This window comes from Protopterus annectens, chromosome 4.part1 (assembly GCF_019279795.1).
Source record: "Protopterus annectens isolate FY-2018-M chromosome 4.part1, PAN1.0, whole genome shotgun sequence".
NCBI classification, from domain to species: domain Eukaryota; kingdom Metazoa; phylum Chordata; order Ceratodontiformes; family Protopteridae; genus Protopterus; species Protopterus annectens.
Genome location: NC_056734.1, coordinates 162,152,782 through 162,173,435, shown reverse-complemented (window position 1 = coordinate 162,173,435; position 20,654 = coordinate 162,152,782).

Below are 20,654 nucleotides of genomic sequence, written 5' to 3'. Positions count from 1 at the left end.
AACTTATCATCATATAAATCAATTTAATAGAAAAATTATATTTTTTCTTTCTTTCTTTTTTTTTGCATTTTAACGAAAAACAGGAGCATGTATATTCACATGAAGCAAAATATGCAAGGTCACCATCAGCATAGCAATGCCATCTAGGGAATATAGTCTGTTTTCAGTTCACAGGGAAAGACAGACACTATTTTGGCATCTGTATATAAATGTTACGTATCTCCAAAATGGTTTAACATATCTTCACAAAATGTTCAGTGACAATGGAGCAGCTGGAAGATGAATAATTATGAAAATAAATAATTTTATGTCACAATGGGAGCGCTACAGAATCCTGAAAGCCCAAAATCCTGATACCAAAATCCTGAAAGTTCAAAATCCTGAAAACTCAAAATCCTGAAAACACATAGGATACCAACACTTATTATATACCAGCACAAGTACATACAGAAACATATTACCCTTCAACTATATGCAGGGGGGCAAGTCCCCCTGCACCCCCCACAACCCCTGCTACTAAAATATAACAACTCTTAGACTGCACTTCAGTACACTAAGCGCAATCTCAGAGTTGATATATTTAAGTAGCAATGAGTGTGGGGGTGCCGCCCGTCAAATGGGGGGAGCAGGGGGGGCTTGCCCCCCAGCTTATACTTGGAGAAGAGTAATATGGTTTGTGTTTTATTTGTTTCTGTATGTACTTGTGCTGGACTATAGTAAGTGTTGGTATCCTGTGTGTTTTCAGGATTTTGAACTTTCAGGATTTTGGGCTTTCAGGATTCTGTAGCGCTCCCGTCACAATATATGAAAAAATAATGTATAGATAAAAAAAACATTTTTTAAGCCAGAAGTTACAATGGCAATCTATCTATATCTGTATCTATCTATCTATCTATATGTATATGTATATATATATATATATATATATATATATATATATATATATATATATATATATATATCTTTGCCCAATTGTCTGAGTTTGACTGGTGAATTCAGCACTGGGGGAGGTGGAATGCGGAGGTGAATATAGAGCAGCAAAATGCCAGCTTGCCCACCTGAGGGGAAGGGTGCCACTATTGTTTGCTTGCACAAGTGGCACCTGGCATTGCTGCTGCTGATTGAATGTGTTGCAGCACTCACACATCAAGGTACTCTGATCAGAAATCCAAGCTGAGTGTGGTGCATTCATATTGATGGAATTTACAGATTAGTCAGTTAGTTTTCTGCAGTAAACACTCTCAATTGTAGATGGAATAGTTTTGTATTAGCTTAGCTATCAAGATTATTTATTTATTTGACATTTGTTGACAGGGTTAGTCCGAACTGAGCCAAAGCCCTTATTCAGCAGAGGCTGGGGAGAAAAGCTCCACAAGAATAACATAACTTCTAGAATCTTAACTATAAAAAGTGTTGGCTTATAATAAGCATATAAAAAAGTCTAAACAACATAGTACCATGTATAAAACAGATTCAGTGAGAGTATATGTTATATGCTGGTGAAAGAAAAAAAAGCATACAACTTGTATACATTCTACTATCAGTAAAATCAGGGATATTTCGTGCTACAAACAAAAATAGCTGAAACATGGGTAACATACTTAAGTTTTTTGTTTATAAGAGTAAGAGCAGAGACTGTTAAGTAGATTATGTAGAGCTGTTTACCAGTGGGTCTCACAGTGGAGTAATAGAGGAGGGATAGGACTACCAGTAGGTACAACAGCACAGAAGCAGTAGAAGGGGTGAGGTAGTTAGGGGGAGCAAGTGAGGGGAGGAACGAGAGTTTATTGTGGGTGTTTACAGTGGCAGGTCCAGACCCTTGTAATGAAGGTTTTGGTAGCAATTTTAAATTGATGTGGATGCTTAACACTTTTAATTTCCAAGGGAAGTTTATTCCAGGATAGGGAAAGAGAATAACTGTAAAGATTTTGTCCAATACTGCTTTTAGGCTTGTATATATGAAATAATTTGTGGTCTTTGCTTTGAAGAGACATAGAAGGAGTGTAGAGGAAGACATGCAAGGAGATATCTAGACAGTAGGAGGCTAGGTACAGGATGGAATGAATGATCTGAAGTTGAGGGAGAAGAAGATGGTGGGGAAATTGGGCCTATATCATATTATCGAAATTCCAAAATATTGAACACCATAAGCTTGGCCTTGGAATCTCGAAATGTGATATACTCAAATGCTCAGAACAGCAAATTTTTTTCCAAGGGAAAAAAATTAGTTGTTTCCAGAATACACACACACAGCACAAGCACACCAAAATACATAATCCACATATACACACTTCACAGAACCCTACACTAAACCATACATACACTACTAGCTATCTGCTTACCTTAACCCAACCCTAGCCCTAAGGGCCCTAACTAACGCACACTCACCTTACCCGCTCCCTATCCCTAAGGTCCCTAACTAACCCACACTCACCTTACCCACTCCCTAACCTTAAAGTTCCTAACTAACACACTCACCTTACCTGCTCCCTAACCCTAAGGTCCCTAACTATCACACACTAACCTTACCTGCTCCCTAACCCAAAGGTCCCTAACTATCGCACACTCACCTTACCCGCTCCCTATCCCTAAGGTCCCTAACTATTACACATTCACCTTACCTCGGTCTGTTCACACACTTACCATAACCCGGTCCGTCACCTTCGCACCACAGTCGAGGAAATAGCGAAGACGCAGAAATGGCCCACCAAATACTTTCCCTAGGAAAATATTCGGTGTTCTGCAGCTTCACTATTTCAAGCTTTCGCTGATCTGGGGTCGATATTAGAACATTCGATGTTTTAACACTTTGATGTTTTAATATAGGCCCGGGAAATTTAAGCCAGTTTAAACTTTTGAGAGAGAAACAGTGATAAGAATTGTAGGTTTGATTAGTGGCAAATCTGGCAATTTTATTGTAGGTAGTTTCAAAATTAGTTAAGAGAGAGATCTGTAGGTTAGTGAACATTTGTGAGCCATAGAAATGGGTCAGGAGAAGGTAGGCATGAGAGAGGGAGATTTTGGGATTGCTAGTTAGAATTTTTTTTAATTTCTTTACAGGAGTCCAAGTTTCTGATGGGTCTTCTTGATGCAGTTTACAATGTACATGTCAAATTTGAGCTGGTCATCAAGTAATAGCTTGGTGTGACACTCAACTGTAATAGGTGTGTTATTTAGTGATGCAATTGAGAAGGTAGATTTAAGGTGATTAAGAGTTTTAGGCAGGAAAAGCAAGAGCTTTGTCTTTTTAGGATTTAGGATTAACTGGTTATTAGAGAGCCAGTTTTTAATAGGTAGGAAGGGTTTTTGGGTAGTAGTGTTAAGTACAGGGAGGGTATCAGTAATGTTGATGTCTGTAGAGTTATTTGCATACTGGAGTAGTGTTGAGTGAGGATAAGATGTATACAAGTTATTGGTAAAAATGTTGAAGAGTAAAGGACCAAGTACAGATCCTTGAGGTACTCCCTGCTTGACTGAAAGTGCAGGGGAGAGAGAGAAGAGATCCATTTGACAGACTGAAGTCTGTCACTAAGGTAACTTGCAAACCAGGAAATAGCTGATGTGGATAGATTCAGGTCAGAGAGTTTAGCCAGTAAAAGTGGGTAGGAGACTGTGACAAATGCTTTTGAGAGATTGAGGAATAGGCATGAGAACAGTTTATTATGGTGTCTGGCTTGTGAGATGGTGTTGATGAAGGATATGAGGGCAGTAGAGGTACTGTGTTTTGGGTGAAAGCCATCTTGTGTGGGGGGGGTAAACAGATGTTCTTGGATAAGGCAATGCAGGAGCTGTTTGTGTATACATTTTTCAAGTAACTTGGATAGTGGGGATAGAATGGTTATAGGCCTGAGGTTGACAAGTTCAGTGGAATTACCTCCTTTGTGGATAGGTAAGGCAAAGAATTGTTTCCAGATTGTTGGGACTTTAGATTCAGTTATTGAGTGATTTATAAGTATGGAGATAGGGAGGGCAAGTGACTTTTCTGCTGGCTGGAGAAAGAAAGGGGGAATATTATCTACAGAAGGGGAGCAGGGTTTCTATTTGAGTAATAAGGGATTAGTGTAGCTAGTTGGTACTGTTTTCAGGGAGAAGGCATTAATGCAGTTATTGGGTGTAGGAGAGCACAAGTGGGTAGCTGCACGAGAGCCAGAGTGGGTAGGAGAGATCAATTTGCTGATAGATTTAATAAAGTAAGTGTTAAAGATAATGGCTATTTCTAATGGACTATTGATGAGTTAGGGGTTAGGAGATGTGGGTTTCCATGTATGTAGAAATTAGTAAGTAAGTAAGTAATTAGTAAGTTTGACTGATTAGAAAGAAGTTAGTATGTAAGCAAGACAATGGAAAGCAGGGGGCAGATGAGTATAGTAGAGAAAGTGAAGTAGGTGATGAAGAGGGTATAAGAGGAGGAGTTGTGTATAGGAAGGGGGAGGAGTGAGTGATGTGGTAGGTATGATATAGATGATTAGTAGGGTGAATAAGAATGTTGATAAGAAGAGGATATTTAATTGGTTAACAATGATAAGAAGGAAAAGAGTTATGGGGAGGGAAAGCATGAGGTTAGCTATAAATTATATGAGTTCAGGGGTGGGTGGGAATGGGGGTAGAGTAGGGGAGTGTAGAGAGCCTGAGTATAGCAAGGGCAAATGGAGAAGGATGAGCCACAACGTAGACCAGGCAAGCCAGACAAAAATCAGTCAGCTGAGAGAGAGAGAGAGAGAGAGAGCAGGTCAGTGTGGAGCCTAAAAACAGGCAGGAGGGGCATGCAAAGAAACCTAGGCTGGTTAATCTTTTTTGTTTAAGTAAATTTCCAGAAGCTGAAAATTCTACTTTAGGAACAGTGACAGAGAAAACAGACCAGCAGACCCGGCAAGCCAGAAAAGAGAACAATCAGTCAGTTGAGAGAGACATCAGGTCAGTATGAGACCAGGCAAGCCAGAAAAGAGAACAATTAGTCAGCTGAGAGACAGATGATCAGTGTGGAGCCTAAAAATGGGCATGAAGGGCATGGAAGGAAACCTAGGCTGGTTAATCTTTTTTGTTTAAGTAAATCTGCAGAATCTGAGAATTGTACTTCAGGAACAGTGACAGAGAAAACAGACTAAGCCAAGTGAAGATAAGAAGTGATATAGAGAGCTGGGGGGTACAGTGACTGAGTTAGTGGGCACACCGCTTAATTAGATAAAGAAGTAAGCAGTTTCAGGGTAAGAAAAACTATTGCACACAGAAGTAAAGTGCTTAGACTGAAGTGTCCATTTTGTTGATGGGATTGTTGAGGGTTTTCAAGGTTGCAGAGAGGGATGAAAGCTCCAGTGATGCAGGGGAAGCAGATAAAATGCTCAAGTAAGTTTTAATCAATGGATGTTGTTGGACCGAGGAGAAAAGTGTTTAGACTGAAATATCCATTTTTTTTATAGTTTTGTTGATGGTTCGTGAGGTTGCAGAGGGGGTTGAAAGCTCCAGTAATGCAGGGGAAGCAGGTAGAATGCTCACAGAGGTTTTAATCAATGGATGCTATTGCACTAAGAAGAAAAGTGTTTAGACTGAAGTGTCCATTTTTTGTTGGGATTGTTGATGGTTCGTGAGGTTACAGAGAGGGATGAAAGTTCCAGTAATGCAAGGGAAGCAGGTAGAGTGCTCATATAGGGTTTTATCAATGAATGCTATTGCACCAAGAAGAAAAGTGCTTAGACAGAAGTGTCCATTTTTATGATGAGATTGTTGATGGTTTGCGAGTTTGCAGAGAGGGATGAAAGCTACAGTAATGCAGGGGAAGCAGGTAGCATGCTCACATAGGATTTAATCAATGGATGCTATTACACCGAGAAATAAAGTGTTTAGACTGAAGTGACTGTTTTTTGATGAGATTGGTGATGGTTTGCAAAGTTGCAGGGAGGGATGAAAGCTCCAGTAATTCAGGGGAAGCAGGTAGAATGCTCAAGTAGGTTTTAATCAGTGGGTGCTATTGCACCGAGAAGAAAAGTGTTTAAACTGAAGTATCCATTTTTTGATAGAATTGTTGATGGTACGCAAGGTTGCAGAGAGAGATGAAAGCTCCTGTAATGCAGTGGAAGCAGGTAGAATGCTCATGTAGGTTTTAATCAATGGATGTTGGCATGCACACTTTTCTCTGGATGTGAGGGACTCCTGGTAGGTAAAGAAAGAGCTAGAGAACAAGGATCATTGTTCCCTCTAACCTGCATGTAAGTGCAGCTGCGCATACTCTGAAGAAACTCTAACCTGCATGTGAGTGCAGCTGTCCACACACTGAAGAAGCTCCTGCACATGTCAGATGTATAAATACCTGAAGATATCAATTCCAAGCATCGTTTGGAGTTCTAATGACAATGTAACAGTGCAGAAGCACTTTAAGTACATGGTTTTATCTTCCATTGTTAAGCCATTAGGAAGTCATTATCTACTGCTAATTACTTGATAACAGCTTTTGAACTGCAAATAAGAAGGTAAAGGATAGGCATGGATATGGAAATTTCACCTTCTGAGTCCTGTATCAGATTCAGTTATTTAGTACCACAACCTATGTGTTATCTGAGGTACAGGCTTTAGAAACTAAAGAACTGCTAGGATAAGTAGATATGTAGGTGGAATTATCGTCTGCATTGGTACTGATAAAGTGTTAATGCAAATGTTGTGAATTTATTCAAAACACGTCTTGCAGTATGTCCATTTACAAGTGGTTAGACAGTAATAAACTAGAAGTAATGCTGCCTTCTATACTTAGTACCAGAAAAAAAGCTAGATATTACCTTAAACTTGAAAGACAGTGAAATTAATTTAGTGGAGGTACTCATATTCCTGAACAAGAGTATAAGTAATCAAATTACTACACACCTCTAATACAATGTATGTAACAATCACATATTATGCTTTAACAGGATAGTATGCCACAAGTGTAATGTAAATAAAGCAGTCACCAGGTAGTGTGCTGTATAGGTACTGATACTAATTTGCCTAGGATTTACCAAATCTTAGTATAGTGATTTCTGAGTAGTGACCATTGTGCCCTTTAGTTTAACAGTCAAGGTACAGGTCATCCTAAAGTCCAAGATGATAGTTTACAAGTGGAAATCGATGGGTGTGAGAAAAATTAAGCATTATATTATAGGACAGACATCAAAAGATAGCTTAATTTTTAATAAATGACAACACTGATGAATTTGAAGTGCTAATAAAAAATGAAGTCTGTTTGATGAGGGAAAGCTATGTACTCCCTCCAAAATCACTGTGTTATGATGAGAAAATATTAACTAGCATGTGAAAGTGCTAGTGTGTCATTTAGAATTTTAGAAAGTCCTGCAATGAGCAGCCATGATGAAAATAACAAAAATGTTAAACCTCAGTAGTTAAAACAAATTGAGCATTACTTGTCTATTGCAATGTCAGAGCTAATCATTATCTTGCTCTTAGATATTTTGATTAAATATTTTGTGAAACGTGGACTTTTGATCATAGTAGAAAATAATGCTAGAAATTGCATAGTGGAACTCTATCATCACTTTTAAATCAAATGTCAAGTTAAAAAAACAGTCAAACATCTGCCTCTGAGTGTTTATGCTTGGGATTCATGATGATAAAATGACTACCCACAGCCCCATAATGTAGTGTACATTTTCAGACTTCATTTACATAGCACTTAGCAAGGTTTTGTGCTAGAAATGGCAATGCTTCAGTAATCAGAAATGCTGCGTATTAGCACACGTATATATTTCAGACTTGTAAATGTGAACTTTTAAGGGAAACATAAATTTAATAAGGATGAAATTGTTTGATTTTGCTCATGAATATAAAATTGTTAAACCCCTTTTTTGCACATTTGCTCATAAATCCTCAATGGGAAGCAAAGGTATCCTGGCACGTTTGTCATTCACTTACAGCATAAAGATAGACTGAATATAAATAATCAGGATGTCAGCAGAGTATGTATATTTCAAATGGTAGTATCATTTTTCACACGTATCCTACTCATTCAGCCTTCTTATATTTCCAGATTACAAAATCTCTGATGGAAAATCTTGATATACATTTACCATAACAAACAACATATTTTCTGTGAGGGAGAGTACACTATGTATATACATAACACATCATCTCTGAGTGTGTACTGGGGGTGAAGGAGTGTTGCTTTTACAGCACTATGAAAAGTCAAAGTAAACTTTATTGTCGATCAGATATACACAGCAGAGCAAGTTGAATGGAATTACGTTGCTTTGGTCCCTGTGCAAGACATAACAATGAACACATAATTTGAGTGACAGTAAGTGACTAATTAGCATTCATCCTATCTACTGAAACTATTTCTGTGGGGAAAGTTTGCTTCATGTTTTTCCCCATTTTCCTTATGCTATTTCAGCTCCACGAGTCTTTATAAATCAGTGTAAATAAATTATATGATAGTAACTGTGTGGCCAAGAATACCGTGGAATACAGTTATTTGAAAATTTTCCGGTAGGTATTAGAAAGCTTTTAAAATGGCGCTCATATTTCCTAAGAGAAAAGCAATGGTGTTCTTTGTCACATTATTTATATCCTGCTTCTTCAGAAAGCAACAACAAATTCCTTTACAATATAAAACAGCAACAGTTTATAAAATATTAAAAGGGCATTATTTGTTAATAGGTTCATAAGAACATAATTAATAACATCTTGCCAAATCCATCATCACATAGTAAAATTATGCTAAATGCTTAAAGTATATGCAAGTGCCCTGTCTCTGAGGGCAGCATTCTGTAATTTTATACATGGAGATTCAGAGAGAACCCAGCACTGGTGGTAAGAGCTGCAGTAGAAAAGATATGTTTACACAATGCTGCTCTTTGTGATTCAGGGACATGTTAACTGTAATCAGGAAATATCTCATTCTCAGCTAATTTGCATGTGCCTGAATTGCTCTTACCTACAACTAGTGCTAATCAGCACTTTGCTGCAGTAGTTAACACTGGTGACTCATACATTGCATTGCAACAGGCACAAAACCCCCATTTCACTCTCCCAAACACATATACACCAATGTGAAAGCACACACACACACACACACACACACACACACACACACACACACACACACACACACACACACACACACACACAAACACACACACACACACACACACACACACACACACACACACACACACACACACACACACACACACAGGGCTGGCCTTTGGTCAACTGTTGGCCTAGGCAAAATGTCTCCTCAGTGGCCCCTAACACCACCTGATGCCCCATCCTGGTCTACCTACACTATCCAGATTACTGGAAAAGCACCTCTGCTAGAGCAGCTTACCAATACCACCCATCCTGTTGTCAGCAGGACACTCACTAGTTGAGCCTTGTCATCCTGTTGCCTGCACTATCAAGCATTAGGACTTTAAAAGTCCCGTTTTGCTATACAGGCTGAATTGCCATGGAAAAAATGAAAACACTTCCGTTTTTTCCACGGCAATGCAATTACATCACCAACCCAGACCTGCAGGCAGAGGTATTCCCTGTTAGGTCTGGGTGGTGTAAATCATGCAGCAATTGGCTGCAAGGATTGAAAGGGGTGGGAATTCCACTCAGACGAGCCCTACAAAGGTTACAGCTGTAGAGCGGTGTTGTATTAGCGCTTCTCTACAGCTGCTAATTTCCTTAAAGGTCTGAGATTTTTTTGCAAGCCAGCCAACAAGCCAGCCAGCAAGTCAGGAAGCCAGCAAACCAGGAAACCAGCAAGCCTGCTTTCCTGCTAGCCAGCCAGCCAGGGAGCCTGCAAGCCAGCCAGCCAGCCAACCAGGGAGCCTGCAAGCCAGCCAGCCAGGGAGCCTGCCAGCCAGTCCAACAGGCAGGGAGCCGAGCCAGTCATCCAGCCAGACTTTCCAGCAAGAAGGAAGCCAGCTAGCCCAGCGAATACTGTGATAGTGGTAAGTACATAATATTTTGTGGCTCTAGTTATTTAAAATGGGAATGTTGTGCTTTATTTAAATTTAAGTTTTTAATGTTTACAGGTAAATTGGGGTGCAGTACATAGTATTTAAATCTATGCAGTGGTAATTTTGAGGTTTCCAAGTAGTAGTTTAAAATGGGAATATTGTGCTTTATTTAAATTCAAGTTTTTAATGTTTAGAGGTAAACAGCAGTACGTAGTATTTAAATCTATGTAGTTGTAATTTTGAGATTTCCAAGTAGTAGTTTAAAATGGGAATATTGTGCTTTATTTAAATTTAAGTTTTTAATGTTTAGAGGTAAATGGGGTGCAGTATGTAGTATTTAAATCTATGCAGTGGTAATTTTGAGATTTTCAAGTAGTAGTTTTTAAAGGTATAAAAACTGTGTGTGTGTGTATGTATATGTTATTATAATTGTTTTGGTTGTTGGGGTATGATTTGGAAGAGTTACCTTTTAAAGGCTGAAATGTGTGTATAGAAGTTTTATTTATTTCTGGTAGGGGGGGCAGTCTTAAAGATAAATGTAGTGTGAGCTATTTCTATCGTAGCTTTTTCAGAGTACTTTCTGTTTCCAGATAGAAAATGTTCGAGCATAGTTTGCACTTTTTTGTGTGGAAATGTGTGAAATGTAATGCTGTTTTCAAGAAGTTAGGATATACTGTTTGGGTAAGTTTTCCTGTTAGTTCTTGCAAGTCAATGTGCATGTGGTGGTATAAGTCTACCTTTTGAGGGGGAATGTTAATAGGTAACGTAGTGCATTTATTATTTTAGTAGGTACATGTTGCCAACTTGCCGAAGCTTTTTCAAGATCGTTTTCATTTATAGTTGTAAATGTGTGCATTTTATTTTTTATGCTGTCTTTAATAAGGTTAAAATGTCCTGCTTTGCTTGTAATGTGAATATGGGTTTGTTGCTTTTACTTTGGCCTGTTTATTGCATTGTTGTGCTGGGTAAATTACTGTTATTTTTATTTCTCTTAATTGCCATGTTCTGAGATAAAAGGGGTCCATGGGGTCTGCCGTGCATTGTAGTTTATTTTAGCTGCTCTTGCAAGAAGTACTTTTAAAAGTAAAATGTGTACGTACTTTTTTCCTTTTTTTTTTTTTTTTGTGAATACATGGTGAGAAGTTAATGCAGTGCATTTGGGATTGCGCTAAAACATGTCATCGTTTCAAGATAGTTTGCTTTTATAAGTAGCAAAGTTTGTATTTTGCTTTTAGTGATGTCTTCAGTAAATTACAATGTACTGCTTTCATTATAATCCGATTATGCCCAGTGCTGCTGTTGGGCCTGTTCGTTAATAATCGTGTTGTGTAAATTAGTGCTATATGTTTATTTCTTTTCTTAACTGCTGTGGTCGAAAGGTAAATCGGGTCTATGGTGTCTACTGTGCATTCTTATTCATTTTAGAGTGGCTTTTTGGTACAGTGAAAATGTGTTTAACTTTATTTTCTAGAGGAGGTGCATGTTCGGCGGTAAAAATGCATTTCATTTTCTGCAAGCTGTGTTAATGTTTTGAATGGCTAAAATGCCACCTACATTACCTCACTTACTATTTTACCTTTTTCAAATGGTTTGTAATGTTAATTCTCTTCTGCTCCATTCCCCAGGTCTTTCATATGCCAATGTTTTTCAAGTCAGTTCTTTCAAGTGCCAGTGTTTTTCTAGCCAGTTCTTTCAAGTGCCAGTGTTTTTCTAGCCAGTTCTTTCAAGTGCCAGTGTTTTTCTAGCCAGTTCTTTCATATGCCAGTGTTTTTCTAGCCAGTTCATTTAAGTGCCAGTGTCTATGTTCATCCATCTAAAACACCTTTTTCCCATTTTTTCACATGAGGTCGTCGGGCAATCATCTAGAGTCAAGGCCAGCTTGTTCTCAGGTCTTCAGTGAATCTATATCAAAGAAGAACATTAAACTGCTTCATATAATGTCAAAATTCACTCCGGGACTTGGGGTGAAACACCAGCTAAAGCAAACGAATGATAACCAAAAAAACAACGTGTGCTGGTGTACAACGGCACAATCACAGTTCTGCAATGTGGAGTAAAATCCTTTTATTATCAGTGAGCACTTTCGCCATTCGGCTTCTTCAGACTGTATGATTTTGATTAAACTGCTTCATGTTTCATATGCCAATGTTTTTATGATTATCAGGTGCCAGTCTGTTTCAAACCAATGATTTCATGTGCCAGTGTTTCCAGACAGTTCTTTTGTGTGCCAGTGTTTCTAGCCAGTTTATTCATGCGCCAGTATGTTACTGCACCCTACTAACAGTTTTGCTAAATATGTTGCCTATCAGGTAAGTACAGGTTCAAGAATGAAGAGAGCAGCAGCTTCATCACAGCCAATCTACAACAAGAGAATGTGCAAGTGGCAGGATGTTTGGAAAATGGAATTTGACTGGAACGAGATATGCAGTGATGTAAAAGCGTTCTGCAGGTACTGCAAGAAAGAATTTCTTGTGACCCACTGTGGAAGAAATGATGTTGCATGACATGAGGCAACTGAACAACATAAGACTGCTATTCTTCAAGCAAAATCCAGTCACCTGATGACAAAGTGAGCAAGGAACACAAATACTGTGGGACCTGAACTCAGGATCACTGCTGCAGAAGCCTCAGAGGTGCTCCACCCTGTTAAGCACATTTCCTATAACAGTTTGGACTGTGCAGTAAAGTTGGCTAACCAGTTGTACAGTGAATCAGACATTGCAAAGAAACTATCTTGTGGAAGAACCAAGGCTGAAGCCATAGTCGAAAATGTTTTGGGACCGCAGTCATTGGAATGCCTCCTGCATGACCTTCAAAAACCAGGCACTTCATTTGCAATTTCATCAGATGCTTCCAACAAGGGAAACATAAAATGTTTTCCACTTGTTGTGAAGTGTTTTTCTAAAGAAGAAGGGGTGGTGAATGGCCTTTTGGACTTCTATGAAGACCCTGATGAATCTGCACAGGCTATATCACAGCAAAATTTGAACATTATGGAAAGGCACTTCTTGCCCTGGAATAGCATTTCAGCATATGGGGCTGATAATGCCAGTGTGAACTATGGGGAGAAATCTGATGTGTATACCAGATTAAAATAAAAGTGCCCAACACTTCAGAAGGCTAACTGTGTTGCCCACATCATTCACAATGCAGTCAAAAAAGCTGCAGCATAACTACCGTATGATGTGGAAGTATTTGTAATGAAACTTTTCAGCTGTTTCTCAGGTTCTGCCACAAGAACCAGGGACTTGAAATACTTCTTTTTATGGCATGGAATTTGAGAGTCTGTTAATGCATGTGCCAGCAAGGTGGCTGTCACTACTGTCAGCCATTGAAAGAATAGTGAAAAATCTCCCAGTGCTCCAGTCCTATTTCCTCTCCCAGGGAGAAGAGGAGACCCCCCAGCAGATATGGCAGTACTTTTCAGGTAATGAGCATGGTGGGAATACATTGCCTATGCTGCCCCAGTAATATTTGCACTTTTTCTGTGCTGTTCTTGTGGATTTCAATGAATATATAAGTACATTAGAAAAATCAGCACTTACTGCCATGGAAACATTTTGTGTAATGGTCTCTCTGAAGCAAAAACTGCAGGCAAGAGCTGAAAGTGCTTTCTTTGGAGGGAAACTTAGGGCACTTATGAGCTCATTAGACAGCACTTCTGCTAACAAACTGAAAAGAGACTTCACTGTATTCTTGGAGACAGCAGTAAAGTACTTAGAACAGTGGTTTGATTATACTGAAAACAACTGCTTGTTTACAATGTCCAGCTGAGACCTGGTCTACGAAACTAAAATTACGGACAAGGTTTCTACCCTCTAATATTCCCTAGCCACCCTCACCAGGACGTGCCCACAGGAGGAAAACTTTACGTGAGCTGAAAGCTGAGACCTGGTCTACGAAACTAAAATTACGGACAAGGTCTATTTGTTTTCTCAAATACTGGAACCTGTTAATACTTTTAGTTACCCCCTCCTAAACTTGCATACTAGCTTCCTAATACAGCAGTACACCACCTAATCTGACGACTGGCTCACAATTAGAACTCCACTTGAGCTACCCCCAAAGAAACAAACAGAGCCAAAATATCTATTGTTTTACCTGCCTTTGGTCAGTACGGGGTGGAATTAACTCCCCCCCGCGCCTCGCTGCCCTCAGCTCCTCCGGGCCGCGCCGCCCTACCCCCATATCCCACCCGCCCCCAGTACTCCTACATTTATACCCAACTAACCACACCCACCTCTATCTATAGCCATACAAATCACTCTGTCTTTCCCCCACCCCCCTCTTCTATCACCTAATACTCTCCACCCACAATTACTTATCGCATAGCCACCTACAAATACCTTAAACATTATGAAGACTCCCATACCATTGACTATTAAGCCAGCCATAAAAACTGTTGCCCTTACTCTACTAGTCTTTATTTCACTATACATGCTAACTAAATATGAGGGACAGTTGCACACAGGATTTCACTACCTTATCAACCCCATTCAACACTACCCTCTCTACTTACTACCTAACCAATGAAATACGGTATAATACCTATCACCACTACAAACTGAAAATGAACCTTCACAAATCCAAATATGCTGAAAAAAATAATACTTAAACTCTTGAAACTACTAGAATACTTAAGAAAGAATATTACTAAAGATGGGGACATCCACCCCAACCCGGGACCCCCAACAATTGTTAACCCCAATAGCCCATCTCTACTACCCAGATCTCCTAACTCCTTCCTAATCTGCCACCTCAATATAAGAAGCCTAAATAATAAGATTCATAACCTACATGCTCTCTTAGCTACCTACTTCACTGACATTCTGTGCCTAACAGAAACCTGGCTTAAACCAGTGACCAGGGACAATGAGATCTTACCGCCTGGCTATAACATATTCAGGACCGAAAAGGAGGTGGTATAGCTGTACTTTTCAAAAATACTCTCAACATTACTTTGAACCCCAACCAACCACCCCAGATCGCTAATGCATAATTAACTGCCCTAAAACTACAACTGAATAAGGAAAAAAGCATTAACCTAATTGTGACTTATATCCCTCCTGGTAACAACTCTGACACTCTCGAGTACCTTCTAAACTGGCTTACTAATAACTACCCCCAAGAAACTATAATTCTGGGTGACATCAATATAGACTGGAATCAATGTACCTCAGAGACAAACCCTACCCTCATAAATCTCCATGGCTTCTCACAGATTATTACCTCCCCACCAGAATTGGGAACACCAAACAGAAAGAAAGTATCCTAGACTGGATACTCATAAATAGTCATCCCCATACATACACGTCTGGGACCCTTCCAAATGATATCAGTGATCACCTTATAACCTATATAGAAAAAAATAAAGAAGGAAGACACAACCTGCCAGTGTACAGGTCAATCAGGAACACTAAACACTTTGACCTAACTAAATTCCAACTTGAGCTACAGTCTTGTAACTGGTCAATTCTTAAGTACCTCCCCATAGAAGAGGCTGTAACAAACTTCAACTCCACGTTTTTAAACATACTCAACTCTCATGCCCCGACACGTTCAATCAAAATCAAAAACCAGATAGCACCATGGCTAACAAAAGACTCAACTTCCAAAATTAAACTCAGAAACAAAGCCTGGGATAAATGGCGTGCTACCAAAGCACCCTTAGATCGCATTAACTTCCAACAACTAAGAAATGAGACAAAAAAATCCATTTTACTTGACAAAAAAATCTATTACTGTCAACTACAATATAAACACCAAAGCAATCCCCAAAAATTTTGGGCGAGTCTAAATAATCTGCTCCACCCAGGCAAGTCCTCTACTCCAACTCCAGTAGATCTAAATGATAAAAGCCCAGAAGAAGTGGCCAATACGTTTAATACTTTCTTTATCAATGTTATCAAATCTTTAGCTGACCAGCAACCCACCACCAACTCCCCCACATTAAGTTCCACCCACGACTATGCCCTCCTTCTTCTTACAACCAGTTCCCACTTCCTTCATCCGATCCCTACTGAAGAAACTAAAGCCAACCACCCTCTCTGCAGACCTTCTTCCAGCAGAGTATTTACAAAAAGCTGCAGAGGTTATAGCCTACCCCATCTCTATCCTAATTAACCGTTCCATAACTGAATCCACTATCCCCTCAATATGGAAAATCTCTCATGTAATCCCTCTACACAAAGGTGGCACATCCACTGATCTATCAAACTATAGACCAATAGCCATATTGTCACCCCTTTCCAAAATCATGGAAAAATGTATACACAAACAACTTGTACACTACCTAACCCAGAGCAATCTTCTAGCTAGTTCACAACATGGTTTCAGGCCCAAACACAGTACCACCACCGCCCTCCTCTCTTTCACGGATACTATAAACCATAATAAAAATGACAAAAAAATATCTTCCGCACTCTTCTTGGATCTATCAAAGGCCTTTGACATGGTCAACCACCAATTACTCCATAACACTCTAAAAACTCTCTATCTAGATAACAAAACACTGGATTGGTTTCACGCCTACCTCTGTGACAGGCAACAAGCTGTGCTCTGGCAAAATAAACTCTCCACCCTCTTACCTAATTCCATAGGGGTCCCTCAAGGTTCCATTCTGGGACCTCTTCTCTTTTCTATTTTTATCAATGATCTCTACAAAATTATCCCAGACAACTCTTGTATCCAATCGACTCAACACTAATTTGTTCAGAAATATCACCAGTTAATCTGCTATCTAAAACCCAAGTATGTTTCACCACAATAGAAAACTGGTTGCCAGGTCGTCATCTGATCCTCAACCCAAAGAAAACCAAACTACTACTTTTCCATCCCACCCATAAACCTACCCAAATACCCTTTGCTATTCAATCCAAATCCGGGACCATTATTACCCCGGACACAAATACTAAGCTCCTGGGCATTACCATTGACAACAAACTTAGATTTGACCTACACATCAACCAAACTGTTAAAGCAGTTAATAGGAAATTGGGCTCCCTATATAGGATAAAATCCTTTCTGACTCCCAGGGCAAAAGTGGCCATTGCCCGGTCACATCTCCTCTCCTCCCTCTTGTATGCCTCTCCCATACTCACTAACCTTTACAAATCTGAGCTAAACAAACTTACTTGTTGTTATAATCACATTGCTAGATTTGCTGCTGGCCTGCCCTATAAAATGGATGGATAGAACTACCAAATCTACTCCAGCAGAACCAACTAATAGTTGCATTCAAAACTCTCACTCAACCTGACACCATTCCTGCGCTGAGTAACTTAATCTCCCCCTATTCAAACCTAATTAGTCTACGCTCATCAAATAGGCTACTTGTACAAACGGTCAAATCCAGTAACTCAGGGGGTGACTCTCTGTTTGCCAATTCCATTGGTAAAATATGGAACTCCCTTCCTCCCCAACTCACCAATATCACCTCCCAAAGCAAGTTCAAGAAAAATCTATTCCTCCATTTTAAAACCCAATGGCTCTGCCAGTGTTCCAAACCAGACTAACCCCTCACTCTCTCAATCACTATGACTATGGAATGCCTAAGGTTTAACAATTTCTTCATTGCTCTGTTACTATTACTATGAATAAGTTTTTGCCAATTATTACTGCATATACTCGATTGTTTTTTCTTTTGCTCTATGTATTATAATCAATTGAATATATATGTACCCTGTCTAACATGAATGTAACTACTGTCAATGTGGAGCTTTTCTCCCCGGGCCTCCGCTGAAAATGGATATGTATCCAGACGGACTATCCCAGTCAACAAATGTAAAATAAAATAAAATAAATAAAATTATCTCTAACCTAGCCCTTTGCTTTCAGTGACATACTCAATGTGACCACTGCCCTGAGTCTGCAGGATGTAGATGAAGACCATCTTTTCAGGGACTACTTGGTAATTAGGCCATTTCTTGAACAGTTATGTAACACAAGCTTGACCCTAAGAGAAAAGTGGCTGAAGCTTTTTAGAGAAGGGCCTGAGCTGACTGCACTATATCCAGTAATTGCTAGGGTATTATCTATACCAACATCAAATGCATTTGCAGAGAGTTTTTTCTTTGGTGAATGGACAGATGTGTGAAACCAATGAAGTGTGGACTTGTTAAAAGCCGAACTAATGATGACTGTAAATTACCGGATGAAATGTAGTGACTTTTATTCAAATATTGTATCAAACTGGGCCCTTTTTCATACCATAAAATCAAATTCAAAATACACTTTAAAAAAAAATATTTAGTGTACTACTGTATACTATGTAGTACTAGTGTGCAGTAGGTAGTTTTGTGGGGTTTTTTTGCTTTAGCTTTAATTTGCTAGTGTGCAGTGTGCGGTATGTAGTTTTGTGTTTTTTTCCTTTAGCTTTAATTTGCTAGTGTGCAGTGTGCAGTATGTAGTTTTGTGTTTTTCTTTGCTTTAGCTAATTTGCAATAAAAACAGTCTTAATTATACACATTTAGCTGGTGTGTGGTATGTAGATTTTTTTAGTTTTCTTTCATAATACTCATGGTTGGTTTATGAATTTTTTTACTTTTTTTAAATAAACAAGTGTCTGTTTAATGAGAGTTTTTTCCTTTAAAGTTTACTTATTGTTACAGCTGAGTAATGTGTTTTTTTTTGCAGTAAGGCTTCACTTAAATGGTTTGTGAGTTTCCAGTATGCTGTAATAACATCAGTGTTGTACCCATAACTGTAATACTGCATCTCCTTTAACACCCCTGGTGGTATCATGGTGGGGGTGTGGCCAGTGTCATATTGGTCACATCCCCTGTCCTGCTGGCCACACCCCCATGTCTCATTTTGGCCTTGTTAAAAGGTGGCAACCCTAGAGCGGCACCCTAGGCGGCCACCTAGTTGGCCTATGCCTAAGGCCGGCTATGCACACACACACTCATCTTATGCCTGTCCCTGAGTTGACAGAATGTCCCCGCTGTATTGTTTTATGTTTTGCCTCTGCCCTTGTAAATTACTGATCCTTACAGTCAGTCAATACTGCCATATATTTAGAGTTTCAGTTTTCTCAGAGTGAATAATTATACTAACTTATTAATTCGTCTTAGTATCAGTTTAAATATTCTTCCTGCCATCATCTAGTGTTCCTACTGGATTTTGAAGACTCTCCCAACGTGGACACAGCCCCATCCTTCTCAGATATCTGTCTCTGATTTTACAGGATATTCCTGCTGTTTCTTCTTATATGTATCTTTCTCCTCGTAACTCATGGACTGTTGCAAGCATTAGATAATCTCAGACTTTGTGTCTTCATACTAATTATAAGGTAAGAAAAAAAGAAAATCTACTCGAACAGATTAGATAGAGCAGTGGGTTAATGCTGCTGTTTCTATGTAAAAGATGCAGGGTTTAAAACCCTTTCAATTTTCATTTTTTAGAGACTCAGACAATATTTTCAAGAATCTCTGGTGTCTAATGGTGGTGCAGAGAGTTAACATTCTCTGTATGAAGTGTGACAGTGCAAGGTTTGAATCTTCTTTAGGCATAGCCGGCCTTAGGCATAGGCCAACTAGGCAGCCACCTAGGGCGCCGCTCTAGCAGGGGCACTTTTCCAGTATTTATTTGGTGTAGGTAGACCAAGATGGGGCACCGACTGGTGTGGTGGGGGGTGCTGTGGAGCCAGTTTGCCTAGGGCACCAGTTGACCTAAGGCCACTCCTGTCTTTAGGGCATGCTATAAAGACTTAATCCTGGCATTTAGTATTCTCCCAACATATCTCTTTCATGTTACAAAACTTTTTTTTTCCAAAGTGACCTTAAGGCATGGTATGAAGAGTATGCCTGGTGTCTAGTGTTCCCACTCCTCAATATACTGCAGGATTTGCTCTTTAGTCTGTGAAGATCTGACAACCCCCCCCCCCCCATACACAGACACACACAGACACACACCATCACCAAATTGTACTTGAAGACATAGGGTTGCCACCTTTTCAAATGTCAAAAGTGGGACATTTTTTGTAGAAATGTCATATTTTGCAGGACAAAACATACCCTCAACTAGTACAAAGGATAGAACTTCACTTTTTTGCCAAAATAACATCTTATTTTTGTAGCATTTGAGTTGCTTATGCTATTTCATATAACATGTAGGTATTTCAGATAAAAAATAACTGTTTTATGTAACTATTAAAGAAAACTTAAGAAATATTTTTGTCCTGAAATCTCAGGACATTTTCATTTTTTCGCAGGACACAACTGCCCAAAGAGCACTGTCCCTCACAAAGTGGGACAGGTGGTAACCCTAAAGACATATTATGACACCCCCCCCATAACATCTATCCCCCATCCCAGCTACTGTGACCTCCCAGGCAAATAAACATACACTCACACATGCAGTCCCACTCATACAAAAATGCACACACACACACACACACACACACACACACACACACACACACACACACACACACACACACACACACACACACACACACACACACACATCCCCAACAATACCTGTCCAATAAACTCCCCATCACTTACCTCTGCTGCGTTGAGTGAACAAGAGCTTTTGACCATGTTCATTAACACAAGCATCTGTGAGAAACTGTTTACTTTACATTGCTGAGTGATTCTCTGAATCACTTGAAGAAATGCCTTACAGCAGGCATTTCTGGGGGAGAGCACATCACTAATTAGCATATGTCTCTCCGCTAAAATGCCACGTTAACATTTAGTTTGGCCACAGAGAAAGGCCACCATA